Source organism: Mustela nivalis, assembly GCF_964662115.1.
Source record: "Mustela nivalis genome assembly, chromosome: 9".
In the NCBI taxonomy this organism is placed as follows: Eukaryota; Metazoa; Chordata; class Mammalia; order Carnivora; family Mustelidae; genus Mustela; species Mustela nivalis.
Window position 1 is genome coordinate 92,321,632 of NC_139028.1, and position 23,178 is coordinate 92,344,809.

General features: G+C 39.5%; 1 long non-coding RNA gene across 2 annotated transcripts in view; it reads right to left on the reverse strand.

Moving 5' to 3' along the window:
* LOC309873401 overlaps positions 1-23,178 on the reverse strand; it is a 48,131-nt gene that overhangs the window by 22,454 nt on the left and 2,499 nt on the right. The window contains exons 3-5 of one of the 2 annotated variants that reach the window (XR_014316343.1): positions 12,717-12,874; positions 6,547-8,982; positions 2,117-2,732 (exon numbers count right to left, since the gene is read on the reverse strand). This is a non-coding gene — a long non-coding RNA (uncharacterized lncRNA). The remainder of the gene's footprint in view (positions 1-2,116; positions 2,733-6,546; positions 8,983-12,716; positions 12,875-23,178) is intronic. The other variant, XR_014316342.1, reaches the window with a different exon arrangement.

Sequence of the window (23,178 nt, forward strand, 5' to 3'; positions counted from 1 at the left end):
CCTCAGAGGACAAAGTAATGGAAAGCAACCAAGCTGAACCTGAGAAAGAAAAACAATTAATAAAAAATGAGAATAGGTTAAAGGAACACAGTGACACCATCACACATAACAACATTCATATTATAGGAATCCCAGAAGGAGAAGAGAGAAAAGGGAACAGAAAATTTATTTAAGAAAATAATAGCTGAAAACTTCCCTACTCTGGGAAATAAAACAGAAATCCAGATCAAGGAGATGTAGAGAGACCCCAACAAACTAACCCAAAGAGGTCCACACCAAGACACATAGTACCTGAAATGCAGTGATAAGGAGCAAGAGAAAAGAAAATAGTTATATACAAGGGAAACCTCATAAGGCTATCAGCTGATTTTTCAGCAGAAACTTTGCAGGCCAGAAGAAAGTGGCATGATATATTCAAAGTGCTGAAAGGAAAAAAAAAAAAAAATACAAAACAAAACAAAAAAACCCTGCAATCAAGAATATCCTATCGAGCAAGGCTATTGTTCAAAATAGAAGGAGAGATAGAGTTTTCTAGACAATCAAATTTAAAGGAATTCATCACAACTAAATCTGCCTTACAGGAAATGTTAAAGGCGACTCTTTGAATGGAAAGACCATAAGCAGGAGTAAGAAAACTAGGAACCACAAAAGTGGTAAAAAGTATATCCAGGGACACCTGGGTGGCCTAGTCAGTTAAGCTTCTGACTCTTAATCTCAGCTCAGGTCTTGATCCCAGGGTCATGAGTTCAAGCCCCATGTTGGTTTCCACAGCCAATTTACTTATTTTAAAAAAATTAAATTAAATTAAGTATATCTATAAAAGTCAAGGGAGTCACAAAATATAAGGATATAAAGTATGACACAATATACCTAAAATGTGGGAGGAGAAGAGTAAAAATTTAGTGTTTTTAGAATGGATTCACAGGTGCCTGCCTGGCTCAGTTGGTAGAGCATATGACTCAGTCTCAGGGTTGTGAGTTCAAGCCCCATGTTGGATGTAGAGATTACTTAAAAATTAAATCTTTTAAAAAAAAGTATCAATTCAAACTTAATAGACCATCAAATTAATATAGATTGTTTTTGCTTAAGATGTTATATGTAAACCTAATGGTAACCACAAATTTAAAAAGTGGTAATAGAGGGGCGCCTGAGTGGCTCAGTGGGTTAAGCCACTGCCTTCGGCTCGGGTCATGATCTCAGGGTCCTGGGATCGAGTCCCGCATCGGGCTCTCTGCTCAGCAGGGAGCCTGCTTCCCTCCCTCTCTCTCTCTCTCTCTGCCTGCCTGTCTGTCTACTTGTGATTTCTCTCTGTCAAATAAATAAATAAAATCTTTAAAAAAAAAATAAAAATAAAATAAAATAAAATAAAAAGTGGTAATAGATTTAGCAAAAAATAAAGTAAAGGAATCTAAGTATATCACTAAAGAAATCCAGCAAACCATGGGAAAAAACAGCAAGAGAAGAAAGGAACGGAGAAAAATAAAATCAGCAGTAAAACAAGTAACAAAATAGCAATAAGTATGTACCTATCAATAATTATTTTGTATGTAAATGAACTAAACACTCTGATCAAAAGCCACAGGTTAATGGAATGGATAAAAAAGCAAGGCCCATCTATTTCCTGCCTAAGATACTTATTTCAGAACTGAAGACACATGAAGATTGAAAGTGAAGGGTAGAAATATTTATATTCGATAAAATAGACTTTATTTTTTTTTTAAAGATTTATTCATTTGACAGAGAGAAATCACAAGTAGACAGAGAGGCAGCCAGAGAGAGAGAGAGAGGGAAGCAAGCTCCCTGCCGAGCAGAGAGCCCGATGCGGGACTTGATCCCAGGACCCTGAGATCATGACCTGAGCCGAAGGCAGCGGCTTAATCCACTGAGCCACCCAGGCACCCCGATAAAATAGACTTTAAAACAAAGACTATAACAAGAAACAAAGAAGGATACTACATAATCCAAAGGGAACAATCCAATAAGAAGATATAACAACTGTAAAAAATTCTATACCCAACATGGGAGCATCCAGATACATAAAACACCTACTAACAAACATAAAGGAAGTAAATGATAGTATGACAATAATAGTAGGGGACGTTAACACCCTACTTACATCAAAGGATGGATCCTCCAAACAGAATATCAATAAAGAAAGAGTGGCTTTGAATGACACATTGGAATAGATGGATCTAACAGATCAGAACATTCCATTCAGAACATTCCATCCTGAAACAGCAGAGAATGCATTCTTTTCAAGTGCAAATGGAACATTCTCCAGATTACATCACATGTTAGACCACAAAACAAGTCTCAAAAAATTCAAAAAGACCAAAAACATACCATGCCTCTTTTCTGACTAGAGCACTATGAAACTAGAAATCAACCACAAGAAAAGAATCAGAAAAGAACCCAAATACATGGAAGTTAAATAATATGGTACTAAACAGTGAGTGGGCCAAGCAAGAAATCAAAGGGGAAATTTAAAAAAATACATGGAGACAAATAAAACTGAAAACACAACTGTCCAATTTTGGGATGCAGCAAAAGCTGTTTTAAGAGGGAAATTTATAACATACAGGCTTACCTCAAGAAACAAGAAAAATCTCAAATAAACAACCTTTTATTATTATTATTATTCTGTTACATTAGTCACCATACAGTACGTCATTGTTTTTGATGTAGTAGTGTTCCATGATTCATTGTTGGTGTATAACAACTTAACTTTACACCTAAAGGTGGTAGAAAAAGAACAAACAAAACCCAAATCAGTATAAGGAATGAAATAATAAAGATTAGAGCAGAAATAAACAAATCAGAAACTAAAAAAACAAAGAACAGATCAATGAAACCAGTAGCTGGTTCTTTGAAAACAGCAATAAAATTGATATGCTTTTAGCTAGACTCAGAAAAAGAAAGAGTGCACCTGGGTGGCTTAGTCAGTTAAGTGTCTAACTCTTGATTTTGGCTCAGATCATGATCTCAGAATCATAAGATTGAGCCCTGAGTTGGGCTCTATGCTCAGTGCAGAGTCTGCTTGGGATTCTCTCTTTCTCTTTCCCTCTTCTCCTCCCCCTGCTCTCTCTCTCTTTCTCTCAAATAAAATAAATAAATAAAATATTTTTTAAAAAATGGAAAAAGAGAGAGGATGCAAACAAAATCAGAAATGAAGGAGGAGAAATACAACTGACACCTCAGAAATATACCTCAGAAATATACAGAGAATATTATGAAAAATTATATGCCAAAAAATTGGACAATAGAGAAGAAAAATGGATAAATTCCTAGAAACATATAACCTCTTAAAATTGAATCAGGAAAAAACAGAATAATTGAGCCGACCAATTACTGACAATGATATTGAATCAGTAATCAAAAAACTCCCTACAGGGGCACCTGGGTGGCTTGGTGGGTTAAAGCCTCTGGCTTAGGCTCAGGTCATGATTCCAGGGTCCTGGGATCAAGCCCCGCATCGGGCCCTCTGCTCAGCAGGGAGCCTGCTTCCTCCTCTCTCTCTGCCTGCCTCTCTACCTACTTGTGATCTCTGTCAAATAAATAAATAAAATCTTTAAAAAACTCCCTACAAACAAAAGTCCAAGACCAGATGGCTTCACAGGTGAATTCCACTGCACATTTATTTTTATATTTATATATATATTTATTTATTAAAGATTAACTTTATTTATTTGAGAGAGAAGCATGTGAAAGTGGGGGGAGGGGCATAGGGAGAGGAAGAAGCAGACTCCCTGCTGAGCAGGGAGCCTGATGTAGGACTCAATCCCAGAACCCTGAGATGATGACCTGAGCTAAAGGCAAATGCCTAACCGACTCAGCCATTCAGGTGCCCTGAATTCTACCAAACACTTAAAGAAGAGTTAATACCTATTCTTCTCAGAAATAGAAGAGGAAGGAAATCTTACAAATTCATTCTATGAAGCCACCATTAGTCTAATACCAAACCAGATTAAAACAGTACAAAAAAAGGAGTACTACAGGTCAATATTTCTGATGAACATAGATGCAAAAATTCTCAACAATTAGCAAACCAAATCTAAAAGTACATTAAAAAAATCATTTACCATGATCAAGTAGTACTTATTCCTGGGATGTAAGTGTGGCTCAGTATTTGAAAATCAATCATTCTGAGAAATCACACCAACAGGAGAAAGGATAAAAACCATGTGATCATTTTGATAGATGCAAACAAAGCATTTGACAAAGTACAACATCCATTCATGATAAAAATCCTCAACAAAGTAGGTTTAGAAGGAACATACCTTAACAAAATAAAACCATATATGAAAAGCCCATGGCTAACATCATCCTCAATGATGAAAAACTGGAAGCTTTCCCCCTAAGATCTGAACAAGATAAGGATGTTCTCTCTCACCACTTTCATTCAGCGTAGTACTGGAAGTTCTAGCCATAGCAACCAGACAAGAAAAAGAAAGGCTTCCACATTGGTAAGGAAGACATAAAACTTTCACTATTTACAGACGACAGGATACTATATATAGAAAACCCTAACAACTCCACCAAAACTGACTAGAACTGGTAAAACTGAATTCAGTAAAGTCATAGGACACAAAATCAATATACAGATATATGTTGCATTTCCATACACTAATAATGAAGTAGCAGAAAAAGAAATTAAGAAAACAATCCCAGTTACAATTGCACCAAAAAATAAACTTAACCAAGAAGATGAAAGGTTTGTACTCTGAAAACAATAAAATATTGATGAAAGAAATTAAAGATGACACAAGCAAATGGAAAGATATTCCTTGCTTGTGGCTTGGAAGAACAGATAATATTAAAATGTCCATACTACCCAAAGCCATCTACAGACTTAATGCAATTCCTACCATAATACAAACAGCATTTTTCACAGAACTAGAACAAATAATCCTGAAGTTTATATGGAAGACCCCAAATAGCCAAACAAATCTTGAAAAAGAACAAAACTGAGGTATCACAGATTTCAAGATATACTACAAAGCTGTAGTAATCAAAACAATATGGTACTGGCACAAAAACAGACAAGCAGATCAACAGAACAGAATAGAGCCCAGAAATATACCTATGATTTGATTGTCAATCAATCTTTGACAAAGGAGGCAAAAATATGCAATGGGAAAAAGACAGTCTCTTCAACAAATGGTACTGGGAAAACTGGACAGCTTATATGCAAAAGAATAAAACTGAGCTACTTTCTTACACCATACAAAAAATAAAGTCAAAATGGATTGAAGACCTACATGTGAGACCTGAAACCATAAAAATCCTTGAGAAGACCATAGGCAGTAATGTCTCTAACATCAGCTATAGCAACATTTTTCTAGATATGTCTCCTGAGGCAAGGGAAACAAAAGCAAAAATAAATTATTGGGACTACCTGAAAATAAAAGCTTCTGCACAGCAAAGGAAATAATCAACAAAACAAAAAGATAATCTACTGAATGGGAGAATATATTTGCAAATGATATATCTGCAAAGTGGTTACTATCCAAAATATATAAAGAACTTATACAACCTAACAGCAAAAAGCCAAATAAACCAATTAAAAAATAGGCAGGAACCATGAACAGACATTACTTTGAAGAAGACATCCAGATGGCCAACAGACACATGGAAAGATGCTCAACATCACTAATCATCAGAGAAATGCAAATCAAAAGCATAATATCACCTCACACCTGTCAGAACAACCAAATCAAAAACACAAGAAACGGTAAGTGTTGGTGAAGGTGTGGAGAAAAAATAACCTTTGTGCACTGTTAGTGGGAATGCAAACTGGTGCAACCACTGTAGAAAACAGTCTGGAGTTTCCTTAAAGACTATGGACTCTGAAAAACAATCTGAGGGGTTTGAAGTGGTGGGGGGGTGGGAGGTTGGGGTACCAGGTGGTGGGTATTATAGAGGGCACAGATTGCATGGAGCACTGGGTGTGGTGAAAAAATAATGAATACTGTTATGCTGAAAATAAATAAATTAATAATAAATTTTTAAAAAGTAAAAATAGAAATATCACATAATCCAGTAATTCTGCTACTGGCTATTTACTCAAAGAATATAAAACACTATTTTGAAAAAGTATATGCACTCTATGTTTATTGCAGCATTATTTACATTAACCAAAATATAGAAGGAATCCAAATGTCCACTGATAGATGAATGGGTACAGAAAATGTGGAGTGTTTATATATATATATATGTATATATACATATATATATATAGTGTGTGTGTATACATGTATATATATATAAATAATATCTGAATATTATTCAGTCATAAAAAAGAACAAAATCTTGCCATTTCCAGTAACATGGATGGATGTAGAGGGTAAATGCTACAGGAAATAAGTCAAGCCAGAAGAAGATGAACACCATACAATTTCACTCATATGTGGAAACAAAACAAACAAAGCAAAAAGAGACAAAAAAACAGACTCTCAAACATAGAGAACAAACCAGCGTTGCCAGAGGGGAGGCACCTGGGTGGGGGGGTTAGGTGAAATAGATCAGGGGGATTAACAGTACACTTACCATGATGAACAACTGAGTAATGTACAGAATTGGTGAATCAGTATATTGTATACCTGAAACTAATATAATAGTGTACATTAATTATATTGGAATTAAAAATAATAAAAATAAAAAAGCTTTGGAGAAAAAGCTTTTGGTGGAGGGATGTGTATGAATTACAAGATCATTTTATACCTTATGGATTTAAGAGTTTGTGGATTGCCTTAATGGCCAAGTATAATTACAGGCTTTTATTGCTTGCAAGGCATGAATTTCTCTAGAAATACACATCTTTAAAAAAAAAAATAAATTTCAACCTCTTTCCATTTGCTTTATTCCAAGGTCAAGTAACCAAAGATTAGTCAGTCAGTCTTCAACTCTATGATCTGTGAGAATTTCTTTTTCCTAAGAATAGGTGGTGCTTTGCCCATCCCTCAGTCCTCAGTTGAACTTGGGTTCTGCCTTCATGTTCTATCACATGCTGTAGGAGTAAAGGACTTTTAGAGACAAAGCTGTATCTTACTCAGTCTCTACTTTCCCATGGGCCAATTTCAACTGAAGGTTTTCTGTTGCTTACTGAAATTTTATCTAAGGATGGAAGACAAAAATAATTCAAGAAATAAATGCAAACAACAGACCATGAGTCCAACTCAGCAGAAACTGATTTTCTCTTTCTGATCCTAGGGAGGAGGTGAATTTGTACAAGGAGATCGTTTAACCACTTATCTAGAAGAAATGGTCTGGAGTAAGACTACAACAAATTTCTCAAATAGCGAAAGAAACCTGGGCTTTGGTGTCAGGGTGACCTGTCTCAGAACCCTGAGCTTCACTCACTGGCCGGGCAAGTCACCTCCTCATTGCTGGGCCCCTCTCATTGCCCTTACCCTTCCCAGGATGGTTGCAGGAACTAAATGACATATGGCTTACAAAGGAACCTTGCAACATGCATCACCAACTGTTGGCACCAGCCCGTCTGCCTCTCCTGGCACAAGCTGCCTAATGAAGGAGATATTGGTTAGGGAAGAGAATCTACTAAAATACTCAGAAATGCTTCCTACCCAGCACTGAGATGGGGAGTCAAAAATAAGGACTATTGGGGACTCCAAGAAGACATTCAGTCTAGTTTATGACCTCAGAGTACCCACTTCTTTATCCACTACTTCTCAGTAGGCTCTTTCTCAGACCATCATTTTGAAAGTGTGTTTTATATTAACGACATGAATTCTTGCTTCTTTTTGCCTGGGCAGATCCCCTGAGCACAAAACAAAGTGGCCTGCTTCCAGTGAAACCAGCGAGGGGCAGCATGTAGATGAAAAATGGAAGTGGATGTGAATGGGGGAGAAGGACCATGGAGGTCTGACTTTGAAGACTGGTGTGACGGATACTTGGCCAGTGTGGGAGTTCTGTGTGTAGGAGGGAGGAGTTTTGCCATTCAACTTCTAAGAATTTCTCCTACAGGAAGACTTATGAAAGTATACAAAAGTGTACCGTTACGAGATAGACTTACGACAGTATTGTTTATAAAAATGAACATTGGAGACTACCTAATGCCTGTTACTCAGGGAATGGTTAAGTATATGATGGTGTGTGTATCCTATAGAACGTTACGTGGGGACCTAGAAGAACAAGGTGTAGTTGTCCATATTGACACAAAAGCACAGTCCCAAGGTATTTTTGAGTAACATAAGCAATTTTCAGATTAGTGTGCACCATATGATGGGGGGGGGGTGGGTGGGAGAGAGAGAGAAGATGAGCTTGGCAAAAGAGTGGGTCACGAAGGGGAAGGACTCTCACTTTTTGTACATTTTTATTTTGTTGCATCTTGTTTGATAAGAAGCACAGGTTATTCTTCTAAAGTAAACAAAAAACCCCTCTTGGCTGATGTATAAATGTATTAAAGTTCAAACAAGATAAAGGAGTAAGTTAAAAGAGTTGTCCCCACCCTGTACCTTGCCACATGTTCTTTATACTCACACACGACAATCTGGGGACACAGGATAGAGGGGTGCTGGATCAGCAAGCGGGCGCCCATCATTCGGTTAAGATTTGGTGGTTGTTTTCCAACAGGAGAGGAGTTGCTGGAATGGGGTCGTTCCTGGAGAGGTCACTTTCTCCTTCATTTCTTTTGGAATCGCTTAGAATGAACCATTTAATCAATGTATAAATCTGTTTTCTGTGAACGGGGCACACCACCATCTCAAAATAGAGCTCATGGCTCTCTTGTCAGGAAGGTGCTAGGCATGACCTCCACTCACAGCCCACTCACAGGGCCATAGGTGCCCAGCCAGCACAGAAAGCAGTCCCCTTCCCTGCAGTGCTGTGGGACAGCACTTCTGACTGCGGAAGTCAGTGTCCGGTAGGCATGTAATCAGGGACCCCCCAGAAATCTCACTCAAATCGCCAACATGCACAGTCTGGATGGAGCCATGACACTTGAAGTCTGGCTTCTCAGATTCTCTAGAATAAAGTACAGCATAATTTTCAGATTTCTCTTCACACAACCAGGCTAGCAATCTGAAGCTCTGGAAAACTGACATGTTCCTGTCTCTCCTTCTAGGACATTTTTTCCTTTACGTAAATAAAAAGGGAAAGATATGGGATGTATGTGAAGAATGCATTTATCTGTTAGGGGTTTTGTACTAGAGTTACAACAACACTGACATTCCACAGTGACGTATTTTCTAGGTGCCATTGTGGTTTCACTTTCAAAGGCATTTAACTTCAGCAAGTTTCATATATATTTGAGTTGTATTGTTTATCATGTTTTGCAAACATCATTAAATGATGTGTTAGATGTAATGCCCGGTCCTCATCGATTCTGCTTAATGGTCGCTCTAGAATCTGTCCCACTGCCACTACTCTTCCTTCATTTTAACTGGACTCTTCTAGTGATCTTACGACTGCTCTTCCGATCTCTACTCTCCCCATTTTATGACCTCTTTTTATATACTGACAAATTAATCTTCCTACAACACAGTGGCTGGGCATGTTTGTAAAAACATGGGTCCCACAGAACTTGAAAGAAGCCTTGTTTTCCAGACACCCTCCAATAACTTCCAGAGATCCTAAGTTCCAGGTAAACTGAATTCTCCCTGCATTCCCCATGCAGTACCTTACTTCTACCCTGGATTATGGGCTAATACAGTTATAACTGGACATTTCCTCAGACTTCACCAGCCTGAAGACGAATATGGAAGCACATTAGCATCAATGCCCTGGTCTCAGTAGCTTCTCAGATACAGGAAGTCCCATATATTGAAAGGAGAATTGAGCTGACAGCCAGGCATGCTGCTGCTTCACTTTGCTGGGTGCCAGGGAAGCTCTCTGTGTTTCTGTCGGTGCCACTGTCTTCCCCATGTCCTTCTGCTGGGCATCTTGAGCCGTCCTGAGGCCACGGTTCACCTTGGCAGAGTGAGAAGGAATGGCAGAAAGAATGGCTCTCTCTCTCTTTTGTCACAGTCTGTTGGCGGTATGTTAAAACTGTTGTCTGGGTTCTAGTATATTACAGAATATAGAGGAAGAATAATCTTTTATTTTGCAGTACTGTTGGAATTCAACTTGCACCCAAAGTCTGCCTGACGGCCCCCAGGCGATATTTAGAATTCCTACTTCTCTTTGATAATTCAGGTTTTTTTGTTCCTGGATCCTGCAGTTCATGCCTGGATCTCCTCGTAGGAGGAGTGGTTCTGTAAGAGGTCTCTCAGGACCTCTGCAAAGAGATTTGGGCTGGACCTTGCTACCAGTTTACTGGATGTGCCCAGAAACTCTGGCTCATGACTGTGCACTCAACTGTGGTTCTGAATAGGAGACATTTTAGCCTCCAAGCAGGAGACTTCCTTTTTGCCTGCCCCATTACTCTGGCAGACATACCTACATCCCAAGTCCTACAGATGGACTCAGCTTGGGCAGTTTTCATGTTTACAAAAAAAAACCACATACACTGTGGTATCATTTACATAAAGTTAAAAAATATGTGGGACCTGTTCCCCAAATACTTATAGAACATAGGTGTTTGGTTGAACTTAAAGACAAGCAAAGGGGAGGAGGGAAGTGTCAGGGATGGATGTATAAAAGACATTACCCATATTAGTAATGTTTGATTCTTTAGGCTGAGTGGTGGGTCCATGCTGTTTGATTTTGTTATTATTTATAATAATGTATATCCATTACATATATATGAATTATATCACATCCAAAATTTTAAATATGAATTGTGTCATAATTAAAAGTTTGTTCCGATTTAAGAAAACATCTAAGTATTGATTTGTACTTTGCACTGCTTTCTTATCCCTTTGCTTTGCTTTTTAGTACTCCTCCTCTTTGTTGTCTACAGTAATCTTCAAGTTCTGGAATGTTCTTTCATTTTTGCCGTCTTTTTCTTATCTTAAGGACTGACCTTCTATTTTCTGCTATGATTTTTACCTCTGCTCCCATCATGACTACTGGCTTCTTCATTTAGATTTTATCAATTTGTTTTCCACCTCTTGGGGCTATACTGCCAGTGGTGAGCAGGTGAATTACTTACTCCTCTCAGTTTTTGTTTTCTGGAACAGTTTTCTGTCTACATTACATGAGTCATTGTCTGTTAGAACAGAATTCTGGGTTTTCTATCCCCCCCACCCCTTTTTTTTTTGCTGATGTTTGATAAAGATACACTTTTAGATATTTTATGGACTTTTATGGACTACTCTGTAAACTTTTTTGGGAATTGGAGTTATGGCAGATTTTTAAGAGGTGCCAACAGTACAATGAAATGGAGATAGCCCCTAAGAAAAATCCTTTCTTAACAGTTTCTCCTTGGGAAATTTGTTTAGTCCCTACTCCAGCTAAAGAACACCTAGAGTGAGCATCTCTGTAGCCATTAAAAATGATCATGTATATTATTATTTATTGACAAGGAAAGATGTTCATGACATATTAATGAAAAGAAATATAGCATGCACAATATTTATACATAACCTATATATAATTTCATTTTTATTTAAAGCCTTCTGTATCTAAGTGCATATATAAGCATAGATAGAAGGACATAAACAACATTAATGTATCTAATTGATAAAAATATTAATAATGCTTATCTTTAGAGTGGTGGGATTTGGGATTATATTTTTGGTTAAGTTTATATGATTTTCTCTGTTTTCTAAAGCACCTGAAATGAGCCTATGTGGCTTTTATAAAAACTGGCCAATTAATTCCCATTTTGATTTAAAAAAAAGGTTTTGGTGAGATTAAGAAATTTCTCTTCAAAAGATTTCAGGTTTGTTTGTCTGTTTGTTTGTTTTAAATCTGCAAGTATACCTATCTGGAAGTATCCCTACTCTGTACTATTTAGCATAACATATTAGCATCTTAAAGTGGAAAAAAAAAAGAGTGAGAAATCCACATGGTATCTCACTGTACACATACTAAAAATGACAGTAAGTTATAGGTACAGGCCACATCACTCTGGTTGTGAGGGTAGGTCCTTCCCAAAGATAAGGGCACTGGGGGGAGAGCAGGATGGAGAGAGAGTGGACTACACAGAGGAAGGGCAGCTTCCTAGGGTTGCAGAGTTCCATCTAGGGAAATGGAGGTGTGTGAGCTTCTCCAGAAGACCCAGCAGAGTGCCCTCAGGGTGGAGGAAAAATCTCCCCCAGTTGTTTTGCTTAGGGCAGAAGTATGCTTCTGATTCCATTCTTCCCACCTTGAATTCTCAGACACAAGCCAGCGGCCGTGGCAGTTGTGACCACTAGTGGTGTGGGATTCCAATCGAGTCTGCTTTGCCTGGGACTTTCCTGTTTCAGCAGTGAGAGTCCTACATCCCTGGAAACCCCTTGGTCCCAGACAAAACGGGGATGTTGGTCTCCCTGTATGGTGGGAACATCAGCAGGGTTCAGGAGATGTACTTGGCAGAGCCACAAAAGGTTTTCAGAGGTCATGACAATCAGAAAAGAGAAGGTGGCAATTGCCGTAGTGACTGTGAAGGGGTCTGTTAGAAGTGATGCCAAGATATGGTGGTGCCATTGGCAGCAGCAGTGATCTGAGCTGCAAGAGAAGAGCTGTGCGGACAGCTCCAGAAGGAAATTGTTGTTACAACAACAATTTGTTGTTGTAATGAGGAAATCATTACAGCATGATTTGTTGGGATGGAAGAGGAGGACCAGGTGTGGTGGCGAGGACCCAAGAACTACATTGACAAAGATCACACTTACCTTACCATTCTTATCTCTCCAAAGCTCTTCAGTTGCCCTGCCCCAACACTTGGGACTAGGAAACACAAGCGGGTTCTTCCCAGACTTCATCTAGTTTTGGGGCCTAGAGTCACCTTTTGCTCATTTACACATCATCACTTATCTTTCTTGTTCACGTTCTGTTAAAAAAAAAAAAGTCAAGTATTTCTTGATTCACCAGGCACTGGAACATATATTACAGAAGAAATTCACTGAGTGGTTTTGCCAAGGGAAAAAGTCAGGAGTTGTTACCTGCTCCAAATCAAGGATTGAAAACTAGCACATGGATAGGAAAGAGTAAGTCCACAGACCTATATGCTGGTTGAACAGGAACTGTGGTTCATGGGTCAAGAAATACTTTGCAGTCTGATGCCCTGAGGTCAAGTTTACAGTCCTAACCAGTTGTAGCTGCTGAGAACCAGTTATGATGAAACACACAATGTTCCTCTCTGCTCTCCTAGGCAAGTGGTGCTTTAAATAGGACGTTTTCTAAGCGAAAACGTCTCTTGGAGCCAGACTTTGCTTCCTCCACCTCTCCATTTTAATTCCTGCTTTAGCCACCATTCCCAGGACCTTGCTGGAACACATTTTTATCTTTTTATTCCCACCATTCCCAGGACCTTGCTGGAACAAATTTTTATCTTTTTATTCTGGACAAATAGTACTTTCCAAGTTGAGTCTTGATTGCTGTTTATGTTCCCAAATTTTCTTTCTTCCCTCCTTCCTTCCTTTCTGTCTTTCCCCCACCCTCCTTCCTTCTGTCCTTCCTTTTTTTCTCTGATGAGGACAGCCTATTTAATCTCCATCAACTCACCCTTATCTCTTTAGTTCCTCCTAAACTTCCTTTGCAGCGAGCTTCCCATAGCTACACTTGTTGTCCACCTGTGTGGCTTGGACTCTCAGGAAGGCACTAGCTTTGACCCCCAGGTCATCGCTGCTTTTAGATCCACAAGAGTGTTAAATAATGACACATCTGCATTGAATTATGATTCAGCCTTCCTGGCCCCACAACCACAAATCTGTAATGCCCTGGAGGGAAGGAGAGTCTGCTACAAATAATGGCTGCAGTGACAATGTTTTGATCTGCTTTTCATTTCCTAGATGTAGTCATAAACTAGAGGGTGGCTAAAATGGTTGGAAGTGGAGTTTTTGGAGGATCTGACACGATTTATTTTTTTAATTTTAATTTTTAAAAGATTTTATTTATTTATTTGACAGAGAGAGAGACAGCAAGAGAGGGAACACGAGCAGGAGGAGTGGGAGGGGGAGAAGCAGGCTTCCCGCTGAACAAGGAGCCTGATGCGGGGCTCCATCCCAGGGCTCTGGGATCATGACCTGAGCCAAAGGCAGACACTTAACAACTGAGCCACCCTGGTGCCCCTGACATGGTTTAGACGGGGCTCTTCAGGGCTGCATACACAATACATTTTTTTTTTTTTAATTTGATCTTATTTTTTCAGTGTTCCGAGATTCATTGTTTATGCACCACACCCAGCAATCCATGCAATATGTGCCTTCCTTAATACCCACCACCAGGCTCACCCAACCCCTACGCTTCACTCTCCTCCAAAACCCTCAGTTTGTTTCTCAGAGTCCACAGTCTCTCATGGTTCATCTTCCCCTCTGATTTCCCCCAACTCACTTCTCTTCTCCATCTCCCAATGTCCTCCGTGTTATTCCTTAAGCTCCACAAGTAAGTGAAACCATATGATAATTGACTCTCTCTGCTTGACTTTTTTCCATTCAACATAATCTCTCCCAGTCCCATCCATGTTGATACAAAATTGGGTATTCATCCTTTCTAATGGAGGCATAAAACTCCATTGTATATATGGACCATATCTTTATCCATTCGCCTGTTGAAGGGCATCTTGGTCCTTTCCACAGTTTGGTTATTGTGGACCCTGCTGCTATGAACATTGGGGTACATATGACCCTTCATTTCACCACATCTGTATCTCTGGGGTAAATACCCAGTAGTGCTATTGCAGGGTCATCAGGTAGCTCTATTTTTAATTTTTTGAGGAATTTCCACACTGTTTTCCAAAGTGGCTGCACCAACTTGCATTCCCACCAACAGTGTAAGAGGCTTCCCCTTTCTCCACATCCTCTCCAACGTTTTTTGCTTCCTGTCTTATTAATCTTGGCCATTCTAACTGGTGTAAGGTGGTATCTCAATGTCGTTTTGATTTGAATTTCCCTGATGGCTAATGATGATGAACATTTTTTCATGTGTCTGTTAGCCATTCCTATGTCTTCTTTGGAGAAGTGTCTGTTCATGTCTTCTGTCCATTTTTTGGCATAATTATCTGTTTCACACAATACTTTTTGTTATTCAGTTTCTTTCTTTACAGATATACTCCGCATCTCCACCCCCACCCCTGCCTTTCTTTTATACACTGGTACAGAACTAGAACTTTGACTTTGGTTTCACAATTTATGTGGCTAATTTCTTTCTTTCTTTCTTTCTTTTTTTTATTTAAGATTATTTATTTATTTGACAGAGAAAGATACAAGTAGGCAGAAAGGCAGGCAGAGAGAGAGGGGGAAGCAGGCTCCCTGCTGAGCAGACAGCCCGATGCGGGGCTCAATCCCAGGACCCTGGGATCATGACCTGAGTCGAAGGCAGAGGCTTTAACCCACTGAGCCACCCAGGCGTCCCTATGTCCCTATGTGGCTAATTCCATAAACTATTGTGTTCCATGTCATAGAGCATTTCTGAGAGTTACAAATAATTTTTTTTTTTTTTATTTCAGGGCATAGGGCTTTGTGTGGGTATGTTTGGAAGGGACAAAGAGTAATAACATGGCAGAATACGATATAAGGAGGGCATATACTTTTCCTGGTACAGGCCATATACCTCCTGTGTCCCCAGCCCAAAACCCTGCTTCTGTCCATATTTTATGTTAAATTCCCTGTCCATGCAGCCTGTGATTAGCTACTGTTAGATCCTTCTTTCATCTGTGAGTTTCCCTGTGGGGTTCACTGTGCTGTGAAGAGGAGTCTTGGTGACTGACACTTTGGCACCCTTTGCTTATTGTGGACTTCAGCTGACTGAACCCCTTTCCAATATCATGATACTTTGCTCTGCTCAAGATTTACTTTATGATTGATTTTTACTATAGACACTTGGATATCAGAAGTGAGACTGTTTAAGGAGTGCATGTTGCTAGAAGTAGGGTGAAACTCCCACACAATTAACTTCACAAGGACTTGTATTGCTAGGGTTCCTGTTAACAGAACAATATACAGAATAATCTCTAAACTTCAAGTGTGATCATATAGCAATATAGGTCATGTTCCAAACACCAACAAAGGTGGCCATAAAATCAGGGCCTGTTTTGAAAATAGCTGATATTCACTAAAATAATCAACTAAGTACACAATAATGAGAAGTCAAAAACAAATGTTCACTGGCAAGTAATTCCTTACCTCAGGATAATCATGTAAGCTTAGCTTACAGTACTTAAGGTTGGATGATCTCAGGGTTTTATAAGTACAAATATATTATATTTTATGATATATATAAGCATTGAGAAAATCGTATGGCCATTTCTCTGTGTAGCTTGATTGTCTGTGTTTATATTTTCTTACTTTTTAACTTATGTCTTTGTGTCTTAAATTGTTCCTACAAAAAAATCACTAGGTCCAAGGCAAAACTGTGACCTAGGTAAAGTTTGAATTCAGTGGCTTCTGCTTCCTCCTCATTTTCCTTTTTTTTTTTTGTTCTTGATATGTCTTCACCCCCACATAAGGCCTAAACTGGGCCCCATTTTGGGCCTTGGTCAGCTACTACATTACTTATAATTAAGGTATTACCTAAGGAAATATTTATATATGACCTCTCTGAGGAATGTATTTACATTTCTTTGGTAAATATTTACTTTGATATATTAAAATTGCAGAAAGTTACAAAAATACTACAAATAACCCCAGTTTACCATTTACCCAGAGTCAATAATTGTGTACATTTTCCTCTATTTGTTTTATCATTTGCTTGCTTCCTTTATTTGTATTTATGTATGTATGTATTTTTTCCTGAGCCATCTGATAGTGATTTGCAGACATCAAGCCTCTTTACCACTAAGGGCTTCAATATGTTATTTTCCAAGAACAAAACATCCTCTTCCGTAACCACAGTGCAATGATCAAAACCAGGAAATTTAACACCGATACAATGTTATCATTCATACTAAATTTATAGTTTATATTAGGTCTCATAAATTATCCCAATAATATTCTTTAAGCCTTTCCACTCATTCCAGATGCAATCCAAGAACACACTTCCTACTTAATTGGCATAAAGAAGTCGCTTTAGTCTTCTTTAAATTGGGATAGCCTTAGAGTCTTTCTCTTTCATTTTCTTGATATTTTAAAGAAGTCTAGACCAGTGATTTTGTAGAATGTCCTTCAATCTGAGTTTGTTGGATGTTTCCTCCTGATTAGATTCAGGTTACGCGTGTTTGGTAGAAGTATCACACAAGTGATGTGTTCCTTTTGGTACAGCATATCAGAAGGCTCAGGATGGGTAGAACACATTTCTTTTTTAAAAGAGCACTCTTGAACATGAGAAAGCTTTCATATCCTGAAGGAAAATATATTTAAAAAGGAAATGAGAGGGTATAATGTATTTGAACTATTTCCCATTCTTCCTTTCAAAGATGCTCTCGAATGGAATGTCATTTTCTTGTGGTCTTTCTCAATTATGTGGGCTTCACAAGTGGTTTGATATGTCCTTCCCAAAAAGCCAGGTCTGCAGGTAGGTGGGAGGTGGTATGTTGCTTCAGTTGTGTTCTAAGAATGTGGGACACTCACCCCAGATCTTTCTGTATTCCTACTTGTTTTGTGGCAGGCAGGATCATGTCAGAGTTGGGATATGGCCTCCGGCCTGGTTTGAATCCTGGCCCTGCCACTAACTAGCTATGTGACTTTGGGAGGTTACTTTACCTTTCTGTATCTCAGTGTCCTCATATGTAGAGTGAAGATAATAAGAGTTCATACTTTATGGGGTTGTTGTAAAGATTCTGTGGGTTAATATCGGGAGATGCTTTTAGAGTAGAACATAGGACATTGTAGGAATCATATACCTGCCTATTAAATAAATACATAAAACAGGTTTGAAATGACGGTTGTTGGAACAGGAAGGTTTGGTTTAGGGCAGTGGCTGGTTCTTGTCCATCACCATGTGGACCAGGAGCTACACTTGCAGTGGCCAGAGGCAGTCTCTTCACTCCACCACACTCTATAGGGGTGGGCTGTGATATAATACCTTAATGCCAAGTTTGCTGTATTTCCTCAACAGCTGTAGCCATCCATGAAAGAACCATGTGTGGCTCAAGAGCAATACTGGGAAATGCGAGGCACTAAGGCCCACTGTGTGCTCTATCTCTCTTGATCCTCGCAACAATCCAATGACATCAGTGAGGCAGATCCTGTCGGTTGACCACCAATCTCAATCTTCCCTTTCTTCTATTATCACAGAAGGCCTGAGTTTTGCCAAGCACATTGTTGCACAGCTGGTGTCTATATTCCCCAGCTTCCTGAATGGCTAAGCATGGCCATGTGACCAAATTCCAGCCAAGGGACTGTGAGCGGAAATCAAGTGTGCCATTTCTAGGTCGTGCCTTCAAAAGGAACAGGCATATACTCCTTTTGTTCCTCTGTTCCCTTCTCATTGGTTGGCATACAGCTATGGCTGAAAGAGGGGGACTCAGAGAAAAAAGCTGCACATTGAGGATGGCTGAACTGCCTAACCAGCCATGCCATCTAGGTCTGAGATGTTTTGTGTGAGAGAAATACATTTTTACATTGTTTAAACCATGGTATTTTGAAAACAAACAAACAAACCATGGTATTTTGGGGGGTTTCTTTTCATTTAGCAGCCTAGGTTAAACCTAATACAGAAGGTGTGACTACCTCCATCTCAAAAGTGAGAAGTGGAAGCTTAGAAAGATTAAGTGACCCAGTTTGTAAGAAGCTGTAGTGGGATTCAAACCCAAGTGCTCTGATGTTAGAGCTGAGACTTTTAACTATACCATGTTGTTTTGCCCCTTGGAGCCCTACTGGTCTATGATCTGGGCTCATGGGAGAAATAGGGGGAGAGAGACACCAGTCCCAGTCCTCCTGGTCTACATCCCATAGGTACACGCAACGTGTACAATTTATAACTATTTTTTTCTTCACAGATACATAATTGTGTGGTCTCAACCATACTGATTGTGCTGATTTATCTATGAGGTTTTTGTCATTTTTCAAATTGTCAAAGCTTAACCAAGTCTGGTTTCTGCATACAGATTTAAGATCAGAGTAACGCACAAATGCAACACTTCATAGTTTACACCAAGGAGACCATTAAAATACCTCAGGAACAGCAGCCCTGGAAAATAACTCAAGCCAGACAAAATAATCCCAGTAGTTAACATGATGGACTTGCACAGCCCTTGCAAGGGAGGGAAAGATGAGGAAGCAGAGTGGATAAACAGCAGGAGCCAAAGCCAGTCTGAGTCAGATACAGCAGCTGGCGTGCTTGGGCAAACTTGAGAAAGGCTGAACCGCAGGTGCAAATGTTTGCTTGCTCTTCTCATATTAGACAAGGTGTCACAACACCATCACTGATGAAGTCAAGCTTTTAAGAAAGAACAGAAGAGATCTCTTTAGATTTCTGTGGCCACAGCGGGGCTAACAGAATGCTTATTCTTGGCACTATTCCTAATGCCCGTTGATCCTTCAAGATTCATTTGGCCATTATTTCCTCAAGGAAGCCTCCCATGATCTCTCAAGTTCAGGTTAGGTGACCTTCTTTGGTACCAACGCAGCAGCTCTATTTCCTTTCTCAGAACACTCTTCGCATAGTGTTATTTCCTGGCAGTTTTTTGAAAAAGATTATTTATTTATTTGACAGAGAGAGAGCGAGAGTGAGCACACAAGTAGGGGGAGCAGGAGAGGGAGAGAGAAGCAGGCTTTCTGTTGAGCCAGGAGCCCGACGCAGGGCTCAATCCCAGAGCCACCCAGGCGCCCCTCCTCATGGTTTTATTGTTTGTTTGTTTGTTTCTTTCTTTGCCCATGCCTATCTCCTTTAGTGCTACGTTCTCAAAGTCAAGCATGCAGAGCACAAAGGACACTGCAGACGTTCCCTAGACTAAATCCCATGGGGGTGGTGGTAATGGCTGAACAGAATACAAGAGGTGTTCTTTCTCAACAATCTAAGAAGATATGCACTGTATAGGCATCTGCAATCTAACTACTTACCTATCCTAAAATTTAATTTCCAGTCCTTACTCTCAGTGTTGATGAGTGTCAACCGGCTCAGTTTTGCAGAACACAATAGACCATATGTCAGGGGACTTCAAATGTTCATATGATTTGAACCAAAGTTACTTCTAGAAACACGTCCTCAGGAAGTAAATACAAATACAGAAGAAGGATGTTCACTGTACTATTATTTATACCAGAAAAAAATTAAATGTTTCCAGTAAAGGAATGTGTAAATAAGGGATCAGTGTTTTGATTGCACATTGTGCAACTAAAAAAAACAAATACACACACTTTCAGAGAATAATTAATTTTTAATGAATATTTAATTCAGGGAGAATTTAATCACATAAGGTTAAGCAAAAAAAAAGCAGGACATAGGACATGGTTGCTCTGTCATGGTGCTGGAGAGGCTGGCAGGAACGTGGTGGACAGAGAGTTTGGGGATACATGGCAAGGGGGTTTCTCATCAGATTCAGGAATGAGAAATTTAAACCACAGTTGTGGTGACCTAACAATTCCAGGAGGAGCGTTCCCGACGGACAGGCTTTGCATTTGAAGAAAAAAGGAAGATTCAGCAAAATTACAAGAGGTTGCTATGGAAGAAGGTTCAAAGCTCATAAGAATTCCTGGTCGCAGGAGAGATGCCCTGACAACCTGGAACATCTCTAATTAGCTGAAGAAGGTAGGCTCAGGAAGTGATTTAGAAAAGTTAAGCAGCCTCTATCAGCAGAACAAGGTGTTTGTCCACTGCCGGGTGCACGGACCAGATTTTGTATGAAGAACAACGCAGGGTTGACCAGCCTCAGCCATGAGAGTGTAGCAAAAGCGTAGACTTCATTACCATTCCAAACAAACAAAAAAAAATCATCAAATGAAAAGGCACAAGGAGGGGCGCCTGGGTGGCTCAGTGGGTTAAGCTGCTGCCTTCGGCTCAGGTCATAATCTCAGGGTCCTGGGATTGAGTCCCGCATCGGGCTCTCTGCTCAGCGGGGAGCCCACTTCCCTCTCTCTCTCTCTCTCTGCCTGCCTCTCCATCTACTTGTGATTTCTCTCTGTCAAATAAATAAATAAAATCTTTAAAAAAAAAAAAAAGAAAAGGCACAAGGAAAACGTGAACAAGTACAAGCTAAGTGTGCTGCTAAGAAACAAGAATATGAGAGGAGAAAATGAGAGAGACAAAGTTCAAAAGCTCTACAAAATGAAAACAATGCAAGTGTTCAAAAGACTGAGCAAAAAGACTAAAAAGGGCCAAACCCGAATTTACAAATGGCATTATCTTTTAAGAAAAAAACTATAAAAAAACTGTCAGATGCTTTGTCCTTAATCAAGAATTAAGCTTTCTGCTGTCTATTGAGTTTTTTTTATGTATTTAATGTACTGCCTAACAATTAATTAAATTTATCAATATACACTGGGATGCTAAGCTATACTAAATATCATGTGCTTAGATATTTTTCTTCTTGTAAACGAAAATCTTCCACATATGATCTATAGAACACAATTTGTTTCTTATTTATTTGCCTCTGAAGAAAGCTGGCTTGAAGAACAGAAAGAGCCTTCTATTTCGATGATAGGTTTAAGCCTGTAATACTTTTGTATCATGTGAAATTCAGGGGAAATGAAACGTTTTGAAAGTTTTGAAAAAGGGCAGCTTGTGGGCAAAGGCAGTGCCACTTTTGTGGTCCTGCAAATTTCCACTGTGGCCTAGGTGGGTGGGTAGGTGGGGGTCTTCACACCAAACATGTCTCCACTCTGCTTCTTGTCCATTTGCCACTTTAATGACCCCCCCTCCCCCAATAATTCAGCTTCTTGTGTCTCAGCCAGTTGAGGGGAGGGCCCTTCCCCAGTACTAATGAGCAACATGAGAAGTGCTCTGTGCTACAGTCTTTTTGGGCAGAGGGTGGCAGTAATACTTCAGCTCTCATCTCCCTGAGGGGCAAGGGGGTGGAGGAGGACCCAGGGTCTTTGGATGTGGGGGAAGGGCTCCAAGTGCCCGTAGGGCCTCCCTGTCTCTGATGGTGTATCCAGCACTCAGACTGTTGTAAGCTGTTGTTGTTTGGTATGAATGAAATTGTCCTTACCAAACAGATTTTAATGGTTGAAAAAAAAAGCACACAAATGCTCTATTATTAGTATGATCCATTATTAGTCTTTCTCTCTTTGTATGATCCATTATTAGTCTTTCTCTCTTTCTCACTCTCTCTCTTACACACACACATTACATACACGAGAGAAAATATAAGTAAAAAAGATATCTATTTATTACCACCCGTAGAAAAGTGTTTATTTTACACATTATATTTCCAAGCCCCCATTAGTAGGCAGTTGTTACTTTTAAAATCAGAAAAAAAAGAAGTTAGGGTAATAATAAATTCCAAATTCTTATTTCTGTGTTTCCTTTTGCTCAAACACCCAGATCAATACATGGAACACGTGGCCTGGGGGAGAAAGAGCACATGGATTTTTTTCCCTCAGGATAGTTCCAACTATGGCCACTACCAGACGCCAAAGGACAGAGGGGCTACGTCCTCCAAAATAATTATTCTTATTAAAGCAGGAGTCAGGTGTGGTAAAGCAAAATAGGCAGAGTAGAGGGTGCATGTCACTGCCACATATAAAACCACTGGCACTTTTTGCAGATTCGGCTTGCCCGTCCTGTTTGCTCAGGCCTAGCCCACAGTGGGCTAGAAACACGCAGCTGTGGTAGAGTTCACCATCCTTCCCTCCCAGGGCACTCTGGATTGCAAAACACCTCTTTTCTTTTACACTCTGTTCCTTCTGCCTCCTCCTCTATCCCCAAGTTACTCCATAAGACCATTGTGAAAAGAATGAAATAAAAATATGTGGAACATTCTCAGCTCCTAGGAGGGAAGCTGGAATCAGAACAGAAATAACAACCTTGGTGTGTGTTACTGTTCATGCTGCCCTGTGTACCTGTCTGTCAGCCAAGAAAACAGAATTCATCCTCTCCATTCTCTCCTTTCAAGTAAGTGATGAAAGAAAATTGATTAATAAAGGTGCCTAGCTGCATGGTCAGCCATTTCATTTCAGCGTTTATTGTATGGCCTACTTTGTAAGCTTGGTTTTAGATTTGATTATCTAAGGATTCACAACATTCTGTTTTGTGCCAGGACATTTTTTTTCATTGGGTTCTGAATAATCAGAGAACAGCATTTTCTAAATAACAATT